This window comes from Protomyctophum bolini (genome assembly GCF_963924005.1).
Source record: "Protomyctophum bolini genome assembly, chromosome: 11".
In the NCBI taxonomy this organism is placed as follows: Eukaryota; Metazoa; Chordata; class Actinopteri; order Myctophiformes; family Myctophidae; genus Protomyctophum; species Protomyctophum bolini.
In genome coordinates, this window is record NC_137872.1 from 21,040,563 (window position 1) to 21,061,037 (window position 20,475).

A 20,475-nucleotide genomic window follows, 5' to 3' on the forward strand; every position below is an offset into this window, starting at 1 on the left:
GGGCACAGCTTGATTGATTGATTGATTGCATACTTTATTAACAGTGTGCTAAGAGGATTTAAAACCCAAGACAGCCTACGGATTGTTTCAATTCATTGGCATCGATACGGTACTACTTTATTGTCAGCTTTCACTGAACTTTGTCTTGCAACACACATAATACACATTTGACATAACACAAAAACAAATGGATTCATTATGCACATAAGGGCTGACCTGGGCGCCTGTGCTGGCTTCTGGCACTGTGTGATCGGACGGGGGTTCCACTGCGTCCGGGCGGCTCGGGGAACCCCAACGATTTCTGGGAGCTAGGACGTGTCGGTCTGTCTTTGCTTTTGATGCCTGCAGTCATCAAACAAATTTTAAAACTCACAAGTTGTGAGTTACTTAACAAGCTAGCTGTCTGTAATTATACAAACATTGTAGTGACTCGTGACTCGTGTGGACTTCCAAGTCCCTTGGTCCGAGACAGAGTCAAGACTGAGTCACTTTATGGCTGAGACCGAGACGAGACTGAGTAAATGAAAATGTGGACTCGAGACCGCACTCGGAACTGAGGCCGGACAAGAGGCCGGACTAGGATACTAAGGTCACATTCTCACCTAATACTTCGGTAGACTCAATGCGTATGGGCGGAGAATTTGGGATTCTTGCATATTTCATTTGCTGCGGTCATTCGAAACAATTGGAAAACGCAGCAGGGGGGACCTATCAATGTGGTCCATTCATAAACTAGCCTACACAGTGAAATCTATGGTGATAAAATTACACTCTAACGTGCATGTGTCGTGCCGTCTGGGACTGGACCCCCTCTCTCTCTCTCTCTCTCTACGCATGCAGCCGCCACGCACTGTTCTTTTGGGCATGGGGGCACAGCGCTGAGAGCACGATATAACTCCCCAGTCCCCACACAGTGACAGCACTCCATGCTTACCACGCACAGACAGACAGAATATTCTGTAGGCTATAATAGGCTACACTGCAGTGTTTTTATGTGTTTCCTTAAGCAATTGATTAATGTACTCTTCCTCATTTCGATCAGGGCTTGTCTCCTCATTCAACCACGTCTATCCACGGTAACGGGACATCTTTGCGCTGCTTAAATATGCCTTCTCCGTCTCCAACTGTGTTCAGCTTCTCACCCACCACATTGTTTGCTTCATTTCCTTTATTTACTGCGGATTGCATTCACACCTGCACCGAATTGTAGTCAAGTGCGATTGGAAGCGAAGCGAAACCCCCGTTTTTGCTTGGAGTAGAATGTGGTTCTTTGATACGCATTAGGATTCGAATGAGGCTTCACACCTGCCAAACGAAGTGCACTTTCTGACAATGCGCAGCAGGATTCGTTTTAATTGCAGCAAAGCTTTCTGGTGTGAATGTCACCTAAGAGCCAAACCAGTTCCAGTCACTTGTATAGAGCCCTGAGGGACTCAGGTCAAACAATATAGGGTTTAAGTGGTTAAGAAAAAAAAAACATAAACAAAGAATAAAACCAGAAAACATAGAAACAACCTAAAAGGAAGAAAAACCTAAAAAACAAAAGGGGGAATTGACATTGACAACAGGATATCCGAGAAGATGTCCACCTCAAACAGTGTTAATCTGGAGGAGCAGGTGGAGTGGACAGAGATAAGACATTAGATTTATTTGCATGTGAAGAAATGTAGAAATTGTCAGTTGAACCTCTGAAGAAGAATATTTCACAATGTCTATTGTCTAAAGAAGACAGAACAGACATGCAGGATGCATGTGAGCAGAGATGTTACGTAACACATTGTGTAACAGTAAACAGAGCCCACCACGCACTCTCTCTCTCTCTCTCTCACACACACACACACACACACAATTTCATCCCCCTCATCCATCCTCGCTCATTTCCTGACCTAAAACACTGCCTTTTTTGGCAGGTCAATTATTGTGAAAAGAAAAATCTCTAAGACCACGCACTGCAACACATAGCTTATAGATCGGCTATTTTGGCTATTGAAAATGTTATCAATATTAATAATTGTTTCAATCAATTGATCAAAGTGATTACTTGGACGAACTGTTGCGCCGATTTTGAAGACGGTCGAGAACTACAGACGCACGCACACGGACAGACAGAGATTTCTGTCTGCTTGTAGATTGTAGATATTTCTTTTATCAAATAGATTCAGTGTGGTAGAGAATTTGGTCAGAATTATATTGAGAGGATATCCCCTTGAGATGAGTACTAGACAATACAAACATGTACAGAAACAGTTAGCTTGCTCATCCTCTTTTTTTCCTTCATAAATCAACGTCCTACTTGATCACCCTACAGTGTCACACAAAAGCATCAAAAGTAGCAGATCCACACACACACTCTGCTACTTTTGCTGTTTTATTTTATTTTATTTGAATCCTGAAAAGTCAAAGTTTTGGACATATGATGCATAATTATGTTTCTTTCCACCCGACAGAGACGATGTCCAGACACTGGGTAGAGATTATACATACTGTCTCTGGGAGAGATGGTAGGAAGACGGCCGTCCGTAGCTGCTACGCCACCCGTGTTCAGCCGACCCTTGTAAATATGTCCGTCCAGGCCGAGAATAGCAACCTCCTCTGGCTAAGCAGCAACAACAACACAAAACAGACAACAGTTCAGTCCTAGCAGGGGAACAATCACGTCTTTTTACATTACAGTTAATTTTATTCCGTTAACGTAAGGTACTGTAAGTGATATTTCTATAGAGTATAATGAACAGTAAGTCTCCCTGTCTCTCCAGCTCTTTAATACAAATTAAATACATTTTCAGGTAGGTGACAAAATGGCAGCCAATCAGGAGAGCAATTTATCAGCATAATTCTTATAGTGTTCCAGTTCCAATTTTGTCGCAAAATTTCTTTGTGTCATCCCGAAGGGGGCAGTGAAGGCAATAGTGTCTGAAGCCAGTAGGAAATCCTGACTTCCTGAAAGTTCATATAATGGCCTGTTGTGGCGCTGTCATTGGGCCCAAAAAACCCCATAGAGGTCCATGTATTTGGCCCAACGTCACCTAGACTGTATTACCTTAATGAACATGGGCATGAATACTTTCTGCTTCCAGTCACTAGTTTAAAGACTCATTTCTCATGTCATAATATTCTTTTTGGATAATTATGGTCCCATTTATTTAAAAAATCGAGTATGTTCTGAGGGGCGTGCCTACCTTTACAGTCTATGATCGGGATCCACCCCCCGCTCGAGTCAAAATAAAAACCAACAACCTTGTTGTCTGGGCCAGCCAATGGCCAGCTGGGCCCAAACAGATCTAGAAAGATGGCAATTTACAATTCAAGGACTGACAGGCTTCATCTTACGTCCATATCAGACCTGGATAACGTTTTGTCCATATTTCTTTTACAGTCTATGGTCATCCCTTACAATTCCACTTAATCTGTATCCTGACTGAGTTCTCTATCCTGATTGGACAAAATTGGTATTCCGACCTGAAAATGCATTTTCTGTTTAATAAAAAGCTAGAGAGACATGGAGACTCCTGTTACTGAACAAACATTCTTTAGCAATGAGTACTATCACAATAGAGCTTTTTAACACTTATTTTAACCAAAGAAAATCACTTACCCTACCTTTAATATTCAATTGAATTTAGACAAAATCTTTTCAGATGCACTTTGGCAAATCAATGTGGAGTTCCTTGACATTACAAATGTTTAATTGAGAATCACTGTTGCTGTATTGCATAGCATAGTTACAACTTAAGTTCCTCCTACCTGCTGAGAGGGAGACAAGGGCTCAGTGTCCGCCTCGGCCTGTAGGGCGGAAACTGTTAATAGTTAGAAACTAAAGGGACCTTATATAATTAATTTATGTAATCTTGTCACAGTCCCAGACTTTTGTGTAATTCATTGTAGAGTTTAGGTCTTGTATTTCTATGTATTGTTACCTGTTCAAGTTTTCACGGTTCTGTTTGTTTGCTCCAGCTGTATCTCATTTTGTAATCAACCATCAGTTTTGTTTTTTCCCCCAGTCAGTCCTTGTTGAGTCATTGTATTGTGTCACCTGTTCAGTCTGTTTAAGTTGTTATTCTTCACCGGTCTTCTGTATTAAAACATGGGTTTTGAACACTATCATGCCTGGCTGTTCTGAGTTTGGGTTCTCACCTCACCTACACGTGACAAATCAAGTCCACACGCTTTTGTGGTAATTATTGACTTCCCATTGTACCGCCTCCCACACCGAGAGTGGCTAGCTGCGCGTCCCTACGTTCCTGCCTCTGATCTGCTCTGTCTCAGCTATTTTCACAAGTTTGGGACATCAAATTTCTCTTTTGGGTCTCAAGCTAAATCCTTTGATAACCACTGGTCTATAGAAACAGTCCGCACTCACTCCGCACTCACTCACTCTTCTTTCTCTGGCAGACGGGTTTCAGGCTACTAAAACAGAGTTTTGGGCAGAGTAGCCCAAAACGTGTCCGTTTCGTCATTATAAGTTCCTACTACCAGCTGCGAGGTGGGAGACGGGGGCTGTGGCGCGTCCGCCTGCGCCTGCAGAACGTGTGTGATGTGCTGCAGCCGGGTGGTGTAGCGCTGGTGGGGGTGGGTGACCGTGTGGCTGCCCCCACAGCTGCGGGACACCGCCAGGTAACGGTAGTCTGACATCTCTGGGATGCGCTCGCTAGAATAGTCAACACACACACACACACACACACACACACACACACACACACACACACACACACACACACACACACACACACACACAGGTAGGCATGCAAGGAAAAAATATAATAGGGCCTAGCAATACTCTATCTCTTTTATCGGTGTGTAGTCCAGGTTGCACCTGCCCTAAACCCTAACATTTGACTAAACAAAAAATTATGCCTAAAAAAAACCTAACCTTAACTCTAACCTCACAAACACTGTACTAACCTTATCCCTAACCTCAATACCCTGTCCACCTGGGCGGAAAAAAAACGGGAAAAGACACTCTCCCAGCTGGGCATAGCATTTAGATTTCCAAAAATATTTATGGTCATGATTCACCAAGATGGCTGGGTTTAAAATGTGTGTAAATATTTTCTGAAATCTCTATGGGAAAAATGTATGGGTTTTCTATCTGTGGCACCACAAAAAACACCACTGCTATGCCTATACCTCCTGAGGTATAGGCACCTGGGGAGACAGCCGGACAGGGCCTTCTATGTCTCTGCCCCCAACCTCTGGAATTAAATCACCTCAGAGTTGCATCCTCTCCTTCAAAACCTCACTCAAAATCCACCTCTTCAAGATAGCCTTCCCCAGCTGAGGTCTGGTTAAGATGTACCCCCATAACTTGCTTAGCCTTTCATGTTTTTAACCTAGCAGATGCCAGGTTAATGTGTTGACCTGGCATCCTTTGTATAGTTTCAATGTACATTTGTTTTCTTTTTTAAATTATTGTCACACTTTGCCTCAGTGTGGGTAGTGTTTGCCAAAAGGCACCGGTTGAAAAATAGCAAAACTGGAAAAAAAATACTGAAAAAGTGCCAGACAGTCTTTGGATGATGCAGAGATGAAGTGTTTTTTTTATTCACATTTGTACATAGACTAGTGATCAAACTGAAGTAGATCAAAAGTATTGACAAGACTAGCTGGTCAGATTGGCCCTCAGTCTTATCAACTCAACAGTCATAGCTTCACTGCAAGGCAGTGGCCGGTCTCCCTACTTAAATAGGCTAAGCCCCTCCCCATTGGACCATACCAAACCTGAATTGTTTCCACAATTTACCAGTTCCTTTCCAAATGTCCAGAGACATTACAAGTCACATACACCTTTAAAGTGTCACATATTACTCAACCAATTATCCACATAATAATATAAACATAATAATAATGATATGTTACACAAAAACCTGACACAAAATCAATGTGGGCATGTTCCCTACACAAACCCACAGTTGGTACGCTCCATTTCCCCCTACAAAACAATCAACAATCAAACAATACATATAAATGCAAAAAAGATATCATTCTCTGCAACATACTGTAAACAATGAAGAAAAATTTTGTTCAAACTTGAACCCTGTTTGTGTGAAATCATTCCTGTTATAGGTGTTGGGCAAAATAACACAGGAAACTTATTGAAAGTTTCTTAAATAGAGCCAGTGGCATGGTGAACTGTTTGTCAAATACCAATCTGGGAACCCATCGGCAAAACAAAAGAAAAAACAGCACCCTCTGCTGTTTGTTTCCTTTGAATTTGCCAGAATTGTTCTTGAGAGATTAGTTAAATACAGTGGCAGGGTGAACTATGTTCTTGGTTTTCCTATCATGTTAGATTAATGAGGCACTACACTACACCGTCTCTCTGCAGTTGATGTATTATCTTGTGTTTACCTTGCTTGCGGTAAACCTCTCTGGATTAAGAGCTTAATGCCTAAATTGTAAATTGCATACAACTAATTGATTTGATTGATCATGAAACCGATAATTAATTTCAGTTAAATTGTAGCTAGATGTCCATTGCTATAGACTAGAGTGTTTGTTCAGAAACAGAGATCTCTCCATCTCAAGTAAACAAAAAAAATACAATTTCAAGTCTGTTGACAATTAGCCTCGGAAACCCAGAGGTTTTTATTTCCAGGGAGGAAAAAAAAGTCTGGGTCTGAGTCCACTTCAATTCGGCATAGAGTAGCGCAAACATTGCTTACTCTACTGATTTCTGATCGTCTGCACCTTTGTAAAATTGACATAAACACGCACACATGTACACACACACGCTCCTCTCTCTCTCTGTCGCTCTAAGTAATTAGTCTCATGTCGCGCAGCTGCGCATAGTTTCTCCCGGCGGATCCTGCCGGGAGCTGCCTATGCCATAGAAAGCATAGGTGAGTTCCAGGCTAGTTGACAATTGACTCTTCGCTAAGTCCCACCCAAGCCCGTGGTTGGTCAATACCACGTTAGCAACGGTTACTAGGTTAGGATCCTGGTCAAGCTTGCAATGCTGGTCAAAATGGTTAAGCAGTGTCAATAAATATATTTGCTGTATAGCATGTGTGGACCTCAGAAAGAGGGTTTGTTATCTTACCTGTTATGAGCAAACTAGTCCATTCCATGAATTATTTCGCTCCGTTGTGAAGTTTAAATAGTATCTATAAAAATAGGCTCTCATTGGCGTCCATTGTAACGGGGAAACAGCTCTCAAAATCAGTTAGTTAGCACATAAGCGAACACAACAAAAGCTGATTCTGACAGTTGACATCAGGAAAACTATTTTCATATTTTGATAGATTTATAAAGTAACTACCGGTATTTTGGTTGGAGATATACTGTGAACTTGGGAAGCGGTTCTGGTGTTCCCAACTCTCGTTTGTAAACAAGTCGCCATGCTGTTTGAGATGCACCCAGCATCCCAGACATTTCTCCTAAAGTGTCTCCCTCAAACACGTCCAAAATTGTGTATGGTGTTTGCGACAAGTGGACGAGATCAAATACATTTGTTTACATCCAACGGCCTGGATGGTAAGCCTGGGACCGAGGCTACTTCAGGAGTGGGTGTACATATTTGGACCAATCAGATCGTTTTGTAGGCAAACCGGATCTTCTTTCCACACAAACTTGTCAGAGTCTGCTTATTTCCCGCTACTTTTGGCTTAAGGCTAATAATTAGTGTAATACATTACCAAAACATTCATTATCATAGACATAGGCCTACATAGTATTTATAATGATAAATGCACAAAATCTTGTGCATAATATGACCATTATATATGGTCATATTATTGTTTGTTTTGGCTTGTTTTTCTTGATTTGGCTTTAAGAGTTGGCTTGTTTTTGGAGGTGGTTTGGCTTATTTCTCTCACACAATGTGGCAACACTGAAGTCAAAACAAAAACAAGACAATGTTGACATTGTTTATTAAAAATAAAACCGCATGAGTTTTCCTGATTTCATAAACGGTCAGAATCAGCTTAGTGTTGCAATGTGCTAAAAGAGTGACTTTGAGAGTTGTTTCCCCGTTACAATGGAAGTAAATGAGAGCCTATTTCTATTTCTAATATGTACTATTAAACTGCACAACGGAGCGAAATAATTCATGGAAAGGACTAGTTTGCTCACAACAAGGTACAGTAAGTAAACAAACCCTCTTTCTGAGATCCACACATGCTGTACAGCACATATATTTATTGACACTGCAAAACCATTTTGACCAGCATTGAAAGCTTGACTAGGATCCTAACCTAGTAACCGTTGCTAACGTGGTATTGGCCAAGAACGGGCTTGGGAGGGACTTAGCGAAGAGATAATTGCAGTCAGTCAGGTGAAAGTAGCCATTTACCAGCTTGTAGTTGTTCCAGTGTTCCAGTTCCAATTATGTCTGCTCAATTTCTTATGTCATTACTTCCAATTTCCTATATGAGTTGATCCAAACATGCATGTCATCTTTATCAAAAGTTGGAGGAGTCTCCTGTTACTAAACAAACACTTTACAAGGGCCTTGAACAAAATAACACAGGAAACTTATTGAAAGTTTATTAAATAGAGCCAGTGGCATGGTGAACTGTTTGTCAAATATCAATCTGGGAACCCATCGGCAAAACAAAAGAAAAAACAGCACCCTCTGCTGTTTGTTTCCTTTGAATTTGCCAGAATTGTTCTTGAGAGATTAGTTAAATACAGCCAGTGGCAGGGTGAACTATGTTCTTGGTTTTCCTATCATGTTAGATTAATGAGGCACTACACTACACCGTCTCTCTGCAGTTGATGTATTATCTTGTGTTTACCTTGCTTGCGGTACACCTCTCTGGATTAAGAGCTGAATGCCTAAATTGTAAATTGCATACAACTAATTGATTGATTGATCATGAAACCGATAATTAATTTCAGTTAAATTGTAGCTAGATGTCCATTGCTATAGACTAGAGTGTTTGTTCAGAAACAGAGATCTCTCCATCTCAAGTAAACAAAAAAAATACAATTTCAAGTCTGTTGACAATTAGCCTCGGAAACCCAGAGGTTTTTATTTCCAGGGAGGAAAAAAAAGTCTGGGTCTGAGTTCACTTCAATTCGGCATAGAGTAGCGCAAACTTTGCTTACTCTCTACTGATTTCTGATCGTCTGCACCTTTGTAAAATTGACATACACACGCACACATGTACACACACACGCTCCTCTCTCTCTCTGTCGCTCTAAGTAATTAGTCTCATGTCGCGCAGCTGCGCATAGTTTCTCCCGGCGGATCCTGCCGGGAGCTGCCTATGCCATAGAAAGCATAGGTGAGTTCCAGGCTAGTTGACAATTGACTCTTCGCTAAGTCCCACCCAAGCCCGTGGTTGGTCAATACCACGTTAGCAACGGTTACTAGGTTAGGATCCTGGTCAAGCTTGCAATGCTGGTCAAAATGGTTAAGCAGTGTCAATAAATATATTTGCTGTATAGCATGTGTGGACCTCAGAAAGAGGGTTTGTTATCTTACCTGTTATGAGCAAACTAGTCCATTCCATGAATTATTTCGCTCCGTTGTGAAGTTTAAATAGTATCTATAAAAATAGGCTCTCATTGGCGTCCATTGTAACGGGGAAACAGCTCTCAAAATCAGTTAGTTAGCACATAAGCGAACACAACAAAAGCTGATTCTGACAGTTGACATCAGGAAAACTATTTTCATATTTTGATAGATTTATAAAGTAACTACCGGTATTTTGGTTGGAGATATACTGTGAACTTGGGAAGCGGTTCTGGTGTTCCCAACTCTCGTTTGTAAACAAGTCGCCATGCTGTTTGAGATGCACCCAGCATCCCAGACATTTCTCCTAAAGTGTCTCCCTCAAACACGTCCAAAATTGTGTATGGTGTTTGCGACAAGTGGACGAGATCAAATACATTTGTTTACATCCAACGGCCTGGATGGTAAGCCTGGGACCGAGGCTACTTCAGGAGTGGGTGTACATATTTGGACCAATCAGATCGTTTTGTAGGCAAACCGGATCTTCTTTCCACACAAACTTGTCAGAGTCTGCTTATTTCCCGCTACTTTTGGCTTAAGGCTAATAATTAGTGTAATACATTACCAAAACATTCATTATCATAGACATAGGCCTACATAGTATTTATAATGATAAATGCACAAAATCTTGTGCATAATATGACCATTATATATGGTCATATTATTGTTTGTTTTGGCTTGTTTTTCTTGATTTGGCTTTAAGAGTTGGCTTGTTTTTGGAGGTGGTTTGGCTTATTTCTCTCACACAATGTGGCAACACTGAAGTCAAAACAAAAACAAGACAATGTTGACATTGTTTATTAAAAATAAAACCGCATGAGTTTTCCTGATTTCATAAACGGTCAGAATCAGCTTAGTGTTGCAATGTGCTAAAAGAGTGACTTTGAGAGTTGTTTCCCCGTTACAATGGAAGTAAATGAGAGCCTATTTCTATTTCTAATATGTACTATTAAACTGCACAACGGAGCGAAATAATTCATGGAAAGGACTAGTTTGCTCACAACAAGGTACAGTAAGTAAACAAACCCTCTTTCTGAGATCCACACATGCTGTACAGCACATATATTTATTGACACTGCAAAACCATTTTGACCAGCATTGAAAGCTTGACTAGGATCCTAACCTAGTAACCGTTGCTAACGTGGTATTGGCCAAGAACGGGCTTGGGAGGGACTTAGCGAAGAGATAATTGCAGTCAGTCAGGTGAAAGTAGCCATTTACCAGCTTGTAGTTGTTCCAGTGTTCCAGTTCCAATTATGTCTGCTCAATTTCTTATGTCATTACTTCCAATTTCCTATATGAGTTGATCCAAACATGCATGTCATCTTTATCAAAAGTTGGAGGAGTCTCCTGTTACTAAACAAACACTTTACAAGGGCCTTGAACAAAATAACACAGGAAACTTATTGAAAGTTTATTAAATAGAGCCAGTGGCATGGTGAACTGTTTGTCAAATATCAATCTGGGAACCCATCGGCAAAACAAAAGAAAAAACAGCACCCTCTGCTGTTTGTTTCCTTTGAATTTGCCAGAATTGTTCTTGAGAGATTAGTTAAATACAGCCAGTGGCAGGGTGAACTATGTTCTTGGTTTTCCTATCATGTTAGATTAATGAGGCACTACACTACACCGTCTCTCTGCAGTTGATGTATTATCTTGTGTTTACCTTGCTTGCGGTACACCTCTCTGGATTAAGAGCTGAATGCCTAAATTGTAAATTGCATACAACTAATTGATTGATTGATCATGAAACCGATAATTAATTTCAGTTAAATTGTAGCTAGATGTCCATTGCTATAGACTAGAGTGTTTGTTCAGAAACAGAGATCTCTCCATCTCAAGTAAACAAAAAAAATACAATTTCAAGTCTGTTGACAATTAGCCTCGGAAACCCAGAGGTTTTTATTTCCAGGGAGGAAAAAAAAGTCTGGGTCTGAGTTCACTTCAATTCGGCATAGAGTAGCGCAAACTTTGCTTACTCTCTACTGATTTCTGATCGTCTGCACCTTTGTAAAATTGACATACACACGCACACATGTACACACACACGCTCCTCTCTCTCTCTGTCGCTCTAAGTAATTAGTCTCATGTCGCGCAGCTGCGCATAGTTTCTCCCGGCGGATCCTGCCGGGAGCTGCCTATGCCATAGAAAGCATAGGTGAGTTCCAGGCTAGTTGACAATTGACTCTTCGCTAAGTCCCACCCAAGCCCGTGGTTGGTCAATACCACGTTAGCAACGGTTACTAGGTTAGGATCCTGGTCAAGCTTGCAATGCTGGTCAAAATGGTTAAGCAGTGTCAATAAATATATTTGCTGTATAGCATGTGTGGACCTCAGAAAGAGGGTTTGTTATCTTACCTGTTATGAGCAAACTAGTCCATTCCATGAATTATTTCGCTCCGTTGTGAAGTTTAAATAGTATCTATAAAAATAGGCTCTCATTGGCGTCCATTGTAACGGGGAAACAGCTCTCAAAATCAGTTAGTTAGCACATAAGCGAACACAACAAAAGCTGATTCTGACAGTTGACATCAGGAAAACTATTTTCATATTTTGATAGATTTATAAAGTAACTACCGGTATTTTGGTTGGAGATATACTGTGAACTTGGGAAGCGGTTCTGGTGTTCCCAACTCTCGTTTGTAAACAAGTCGCCATGCTGTTTGAGATGCACCCAGCATCCCAGACATTTCTCCTAAAGTGTCTCCCTCAAACACGTCCAAAATTGTGTATGGTGTTTGCGACAAGTGGACGAGATCAAATACATTTGTTTACATCCAACGGCCTGGATGGTAAGCCTGGGACCGAGGCTACTTCAGGAGTGGGTGTACATATTTGGACCAATCAGATCGTTTTGTAGGCAAACCGGATCTTCTTTCCACACAAACTTGTCAGAGTCTGCTTATTTCCCGCTACTTTTGGCTTAAGGCTAATAATTAGTGTAATACATTACCAAAACATTCATTATCATAGACATAGGCCTACATAGTATTTATAATGATAAATGCACAAAATCTTGTGCATAATATGACCATTATATATGGTCATATTATTGTTTGTTTTGGCTTGTTTTTCTTGATTTGGCTTTAAGAGTTGGCTTGTTTTTGGAGGTGGTTTGGCTTATTTCTCTCACACAATGTGGCAACACTGAAGTCAAAACAAAAACAAGACAATGTTGACATTGTTTATTAAAAATAAAACCGCATGAGTTTTCCTGATTTCATAAACGGTCAGAATCAGCTTAGTGTTGCAATGTGCTAAAAGAGTGACTTTGAGAGTTGTTTCCCCGTTACAATGGAAGTAAATGAGAGCCTATTTCTATTTCTAATATGTACTATTAAACTGCACAACGGAGCGAAATAATTCATGGAAAGGACTAGTTTGCTCACAACAAGGTACAGTAAGTAAACAAACCCTCTTTCTGAGATCCACACATGCTGTACAGCACATATATTTATTGACACTGCAAAACCATTTTGACCAGCATTGAAAGCTTGACTAGGATCCTAACCTAGTAACCGTTGCTAACGTGGTATTGGCCAAGAACGGGCTTGGGAGGGACTTAGCGAAGAGATAATTGCAGTCAGTCAGGTGAAAGTAGCCATTTACCAGCTTGTAGTTGTTCCAGTGTTCCAGTTCCAATTATGTCTGCTCAATTTCTTATGTCATTACTTCCAATTTCCTATATGAGTTGATCCAAACATGCATGTCATCTTTATCAAAAGTTGGAGGAGTCTCCTGTTACTAAACAAACACTTTACAAGGGCCTTGAACAAAATAACACAGGAAACTTATTGAAAGTTTATTAAATAGAGCCAGTGGCATGGTGAACTGTTTGTCAAATATCAATCTGGGAACCCATCGGCAAAACAAAAGAAAAAACAGCACCCTCTGCTGTTTGTTTCCTTTGAATTTGCCAGAATTGTTCTTGAGAGATTAGTTAAATACAGCCAGTGGCAGGGTGAACTATGTTCTTGGTTTTCCTATCATGTTAGATTAATGAGGCACTACACTACACCGTCTCTCTGCAGTTGATGTATTATCTTGTGTTTACCTTGCTTGCGGTACACCTCTCTGGATTAAGAGCTGAATGCCTAAATTGTAAATTGCATACAACTAATTGATTGATTGATCATGAAACCGATAATTAATTTCAGTTAAATTGTAGCTAGATGTCCATTGCTATAGACTAGAGTGTTTGTTCAGAAACAGAGATCTCTCCATCTCAAGTAAACAAAAAAAATACAATTTCAAGTCTGTTGACAATTAGCCTCGGAAACCCAGAGGTTTTTATTTCCAGGGAGGAAAAAAAAGTCTGGGTCTGAGTTCACTTCAATTCGGCATAGAGTAGCGCAAACTTTGCTTACTCTCTACTGATTTCTGATCGTCTGCACCTTTGTAAAATTGACATACACACGCACACATGTACACACACACGCTCCTCTCTCTCTCTGTCGCTCTAAGTAATTAGTCTCATGTCGCGCAGCTGCGCATAGTTTCTCCCGGCGGATCCTGCCGGGAGCTGCCTATGCCATAGAAAGCATAGGTGAGTTCCAGGCTAGTTGACAATTGACTCTTCGCTAAGTCCCACCCAAGCCCGTGGTTGGTCAATACCACGTTAGCAACGGTTACTAGGTTAGGATCCTGGTCAAGCTTGCAATGCTGGTCAAAATGGTTAAGCAGTGTCAATAAATATATTTGCTGTATAGCATGTGTGGACCTCAGAAAGAGGGTTTGTTATCTTACCTGTTATGAGCAAACTAGTCCATTCCATGAATTATTTCGCTCCGTTGTGAAGTTTAAATAGTATCTATAAAAATAGGCTCTCATTGGCGTCCATTGTAACGGGGAAACAGCTCTCAAAATCAGTTAGTTAGCACATAAGCGAACACAACAAAAGCTGATTCTGACAGTTGACATCAGGAAAACTATTTTCATATTTTGATAGATTTATAAAGTAACTACCGGTATTTTGGTTGGAGATATACTGTGAACTTGGGAAGCGGTTCTGGTGTTCCCAACTCTCGTTTGTAAACAAGTCGCCATGCTGTTTGAGATGCACCCAGCATCCCAGACATTTCTCCTAAAGTGTCTCCCTCAAACACGTCCAAAATTGTGTATGGTGTTTGCGACAAGTGGACGAGATCAAATACATTTGTTTACATCCAATGGCCTGGATGGTAAGCCTGGGACCGAGGCTACTTCAGGAGTGGGTGTACATATTTGGACCAATCAGATCGTTTTGTAGGCAAACCGGATCTTCTTTCCACACAAACTTGTCAGAGTCTGCTTATTTCCCGCTACTTTTGGCTTAAGGCTAATAATTAGTGTAATACATTACCAAAACATTCATTATCATAGACATAGGCCTACATAGTATTTATAATGATAAATGCACAAACCTTGTGCATAATATGACCATTATATATGGTCATATTATTGTTTGTTTTGGCTTGTTTTTCTTGATTTGGCTTTAAGAGTTGGCTTGTTTTTGGAGGTGGTTTGGCTTATTTCTCTCACACAATGTGGCAACACTGAAGTCAAAACAAAAACAAGACAACGTTGACATTGTTTATTAAAAATAAAACCGCATGAGTTTTCCTGATTTCATAAACGGTCAGAATCAGCTTAGTGTTGCAATGTGCTAAAAGAGTGACTTTGAGAGTTGTTTCCCCGTTACAATGGAAGTAAATGAGAGCCTATTTCTATTTCTAATATGTACTATTAAACTGCACAACGGAGCGAAATAATTCATGGAAAGGACTAGCTTGCTCACAACAAGGTACAGTAAGTAAACAAACCCTCTTTCTGAGGTCCACACATGCTGTACAGCACATATATTTATTGACACTGCAAAACCATTTTGACCAGCATTGAAAGCTTGACTAGGATCCTAACCTAGTAACCGTTGCTAACGTGGTATTGGCCAAGAACGGGCTTGGGAGGGACTTAGCGAAGAGATAATTGCAGTCAGTCAGGTGAAAGTAGCCATTTACCAGCTTGTAGTTGTTCCAGTGTTCCAGTTCCAATTATGTCTGCTCAATTTCTTATGTCATTACTTCCAATTTCCTATATGAGTTGATCCAAACATGCATGTCATCTTTATCAAAAGTTGGAGGAGTCCCTTGTTACTAAACAAACACTTTACAAGGGCCTTGAACATCTTATTTTTAAATGCTGGCACCACCTGCTGGCAAAGAGCAGAAACAACACATACTAAGGGCACTCACTGTAGGTTCTGGACAGGAAAAACAAAACACTAGTAGAAAAGGGTGGCTGTGTTGCTCTCTCACCTTCTTGCGTGCTGGTGGTGAACATGCTCCAGGTCATAGACCGTGTAGGGCCTGCTGGACTTATGAGAGGGCAGACCAGGTGCAGAGGGGATGGACACCAAATGACTTGATTCCCCCCAAGGAAGGAAGGAAGGAAGAATTTGGACGTTATCAACTGATAATCACCAATGCTGATTATGCTCCTTATCGGTCCATATATGGACATTTCCTACATACTGCCTACCGCGAGTAGGCGACTAGGAAATGGAAACACGAAAGTGAAATTACTGCCGCCAAGAGAAAACAACATGAAGCTGCGCTATACAACAACTTCACTTCATGTTTACTTACGTGGCCAGTTAAGACTGAGGTTAGGGTTAGAGTTATTTAGGATTAGGGTTAGTAGTCAGACAACGCAACCAATGCAACATCGGACAACGTCAATATGTAGAAAATGTCCATATTGGTCCCTTTGCATGGTCTTGATAAGGTCTGATGATGGCTATTAAATTGTCTTTCCTAAGAAGTGTTTTAATGCCTTCAATTGCATAGGCTACAGTATTACATATACAATGTTTGTCTAAGCATTGTGAACACATAAATGGCTTACAAAATTACAAAAATAAACATGCAGACTACTTGGCAACGGATTCAGAGTAAACAATCCCTTGCATTAGAATAAAATCCTTAACATTATTTTGTCTCTGTCGGGTGGAAACCTCATATTTCCCAAAGGATTTCAGGATTCAAATTCCAAAAGTACTTTCGTGTGACGATGTATAGTATCAAGGTCAAGTTAGAGTATGGAGATAAGAGGTTTCTGCCCCCGACAGCGACAGTATGATGAATAGGTCATGTGTTGGTGGAATGACTCACGGCCCCGGGACGTGCATGTGGACGGGACGGTCACAGGAGATGCAGTGGAACCTGGCCACCAGCTGTCTACCAAACAACAGCAATATCAACAACAAGTAATTTTACTGTTAGCAAACAAGCTATGCAGTCTAATTATTGTGTTGCTCAATTAGTTCATAATATGCTTATGGTTTCACGAGAGACATTCATTCATTCATTCATTTTGCACTGTTTGACAAAATAATGGCTCAAAACGTGGAGGGTTACCTCCTGATGCCAGCAGCGTCCTGGTGCTGGGGTGTGTTCTTACCTCCTGATGCCAGCAGCGTCCTGGTGCTGGGGTGTGTTCTTACCTCCTGATGCCAGCAGCGTCCTGGTGCTGGGGTGTGTTCTTACCTCCTAGCCTGAGCTAACGTGTTAGGTTTCTGGTCTAGAGAGGCGGGTCGCGGCTGAGATTTGCGCACGCCCTGATTGGATCTCATCGATCTGTCCGTCACCCCCGGCCCCTCCTCTCCCCCCTAGTGCAGCGCTATGTCACATCATTTGGAGCGACGCCCACCCGGAAGGGTTGACTCCCACTTTTAGACCAGAGTGGCCAATGCGTTCCTCCAGGCTTTCAATTTTTGCATCAACAAAAATGAAAGCCTGGTACCGAGGCTACTTACCTCCTGATACCAGCAGCGTCCTGGTGCTGGGGTGTGTTCTTACCTCCTGATGCCAGCAGCGTCCTGGTGCTGGGGTGTGTTCTTACCTCCTGATGCCAGCAGCGTCCTGGTGCTGGGGTGTGTTCTTACCTCCTGATGCCAGCAGCGTCCTGGTGCTGGGGTGTGTTCTTACCTCCTGATGCCAGCAGCGTCCTGGTGCTGGGGTGTGGGCTGAGCCTGCAGGTTCTTCAGGATGCTCCTCCATCGAGCCTCCAGCTCGGTCTTCACAGAGTCCAGCTCGATGCGGTTCAGCTGCCACAACACCATCCAGCATTAGAACAGGTCTTTTTGAGGAAGCAATCTGATGCCATTGTCCACCGATCAGTGTTTTATCACATGATGAACCACAGTGTCCCTATTCTGGCCGTGTTGTGATAGACAAACGATCGCCGGATATAGCTGAACCACGGAAACCACAGAAATGCCCTTTTTTTTAACAAGCTCACAACTTGTCTCGTTTTGAGCTTAATGTAGATAAGCATTTTGGCGGCTTTTTGACACACAACAAAGTATAGCGGGGTTGAAGTGGTTAAGGAACAACTCTTTGAATGGTACACCGAGTCATGGAAAAAAAAATAATTCAAACACCTAAATGCCAAGGCATCATAACTCAAAGTGTTGGGGTTCTTGTTGGTATATTAGCTTGTTTCTCAAGATAATTTGTCTTTACTGGGGAAATAACAGCCTACTTATAGACTTACAGTATATGGCTGTGGCACAAACAAATCCCAAACCTGAAAAATGGAGTTAGCTGGTTTCTGCTGGACAGTGACGAATATGTTTTATCTGTAGAGTAAATCTTGAAAAAACAAGAGGGTGACCACACACGCCAATAGCCAGAGTGCCAATATTTTATTAGGACATTTTATTTTATTTCGGCGGTTAAGCCTTCATCTAACATCCGAGTTAATCTGAAATGGACCTTATAGTACATTTCTACACTACCCTTTATACTTTCCAAATGCGAATGTGTGTGTGTGTGTGTGTGTGTGTGTGTGTGTGTGTGTGTGTGTGTGTGTGTGTGTGTGTGTGTGTGTGTGTGTGTGTGTGTGTGTGTCTGCGTGTGCGTTTACCTTGTTGTCCATCTCGGAGGAGAGCCTGTGGATGACAGTGTGCCAGTCGTGCTCCTGGTCAGTGACCTTGGACAGAAGGTCATGGAACATGGTGTTGAGCTGCTCTGTCTCCGTGTCAAACTGCACCTGGCTCACCTTGCTGTCCAGGGCCGCTTTCTAGAGAGAGAGAGAGAGAGAGAGAGAGAGAGAGAGAGAGAGATAGAGAGAGAGAGAGAGAGAGAGAGAGAGAGAGAGAGAGAGAGAGAGAGAGAGAGAGAGAGAGAGAGAGAGAGAGAGAATTAACAATTTAATTGATTTTGGCATTGAACATTAGAACTTTGAGATGAAGGTGCATTTATAACCCCTGAACCCTGTAGACCACATCACAGTGTTTAAAGGTTTGTAAGCTAATAGGAAGGAAGGATTTCCAAGAAGAATGTCTGTATATGGATATCTATATCTCTACATGAATTGCCCAAAAACCTCCTGTAACTCCACTTGAGCTGGATTTGGGAAACATGATCATAATATAAGAACACATTCAAGTATATCTGACAATGTATTAAGACACCATGCCAGCTTTGATGAGGCAGTGTTGTTCTAAAATAATTTGAAGTGAGGAGCGCTATTATCATCATACTGTACATCATCACATTCTGTGCTCAGCCAATCAAATCATCACATTCCGTGGTACAAGCACACAGACACACAAAGCTGGGCATAGGAGGTGCTAGCGTACCTAAAAAAAAAACATGTTGTGTTTTACATTTCCTGACCAGTTAATATTTTGGACATAGCTGGTTTCTGCCCGACAGCAGAGTTATTAAATAAAGTGTCCAGAACATTAGCTCTATGTCTAGTTTGTCAACCTGTGGATATTTAGAACAAAGATAATATATTTCTATATTAGTCAATAACGATAGCAATAAGTGTCCCTTTCTTCCAGAATGACGGTTAATAATTAATAAAATGAATAACAATGCAACACTGCTGGTGTTATCATCCCGGGACTTTTTTTTGTTGGTTGTGGTGATGTCATCACTGGCAAGGTCTATTCTGGGGGTGAACACTCACAAGGTGTGAGCTGCCTGGTAATTCCTCATTTTGGACAGGGACATTTTGTCCAGCAGTTAACTTGTTTAGTGCCTACTGTAAACAAACAGCGTCCATTGTCCCCTACCTGCATGTGACTCTGCTTGTGGCTGTGCTCCTCCACCAGGCTTCTGGTTGCAGCGTGGAGCTTGTCACACTCCTCCTGCAACTGATGGACGGACCCCTGCACTGCATTCAGTGACTCTGCACTCTGAGGTCAACACACGCACGCACGCACACAATTGTATTAGTATATTTGTGTATTACTATACTTTATCTCAAAGCGATAGACTGGCCAATCCCAACACGTCCTCGCCAGCCAGATACTCCAAACTACTAACCCTTCCCTCATCCTGCTACACATACGCTGGATCACTGTAGAAACAGATCACACACCTGTGATTGATATAAGCCCATCTAAAGTGTAGATTAGTCTATTTAACGGAAACTAGACAATCCTCCAATCAGAAACAAGGATTGGGACGACTAACCACTTTAGAATAACCATTTGAACACTCCGTTTGTACCATGAACCCCAGGAAGAATCCTATCTACTATACCGTGAAGACTGAAGGCTGTTTCAGACGGGGAGCCTTGGTAATTCATTTTCAATGAGAGGCGAGGGAGATTATTTGGGACGTTGAGGGGCGGAGACACAAGAGGTCCCATGAAATTGTCAACGGCGTGCATGAGCCGGATTGTGGTCAGCTTTTTATCCCCCACCCGCTTCACATCCGGTCCCCGTCTGAAAAGGCCTTAATGGGGTTCTTAATTAAACAATAATACAGACCCATTATGTACCCTTTGTGGGCCCTGCGGCCAAACAGCAGCGTATGTGTGTGTTTGGAGGACCCACCCGCTCCCTGTCTGCTGTCAGGCTGTGCACCAACGCTCTCAGGTGGTTCAGCTGATCCTGCAGGTTGTCAGGCAGCTCCCGCGCTCCTATTATGTATTTGTACAGTAAGACACAATATCAAGACAATATATGTTTTATTATACCACATGTTAAATCCTGTTGACACAACACTGAGGTCATGACATGG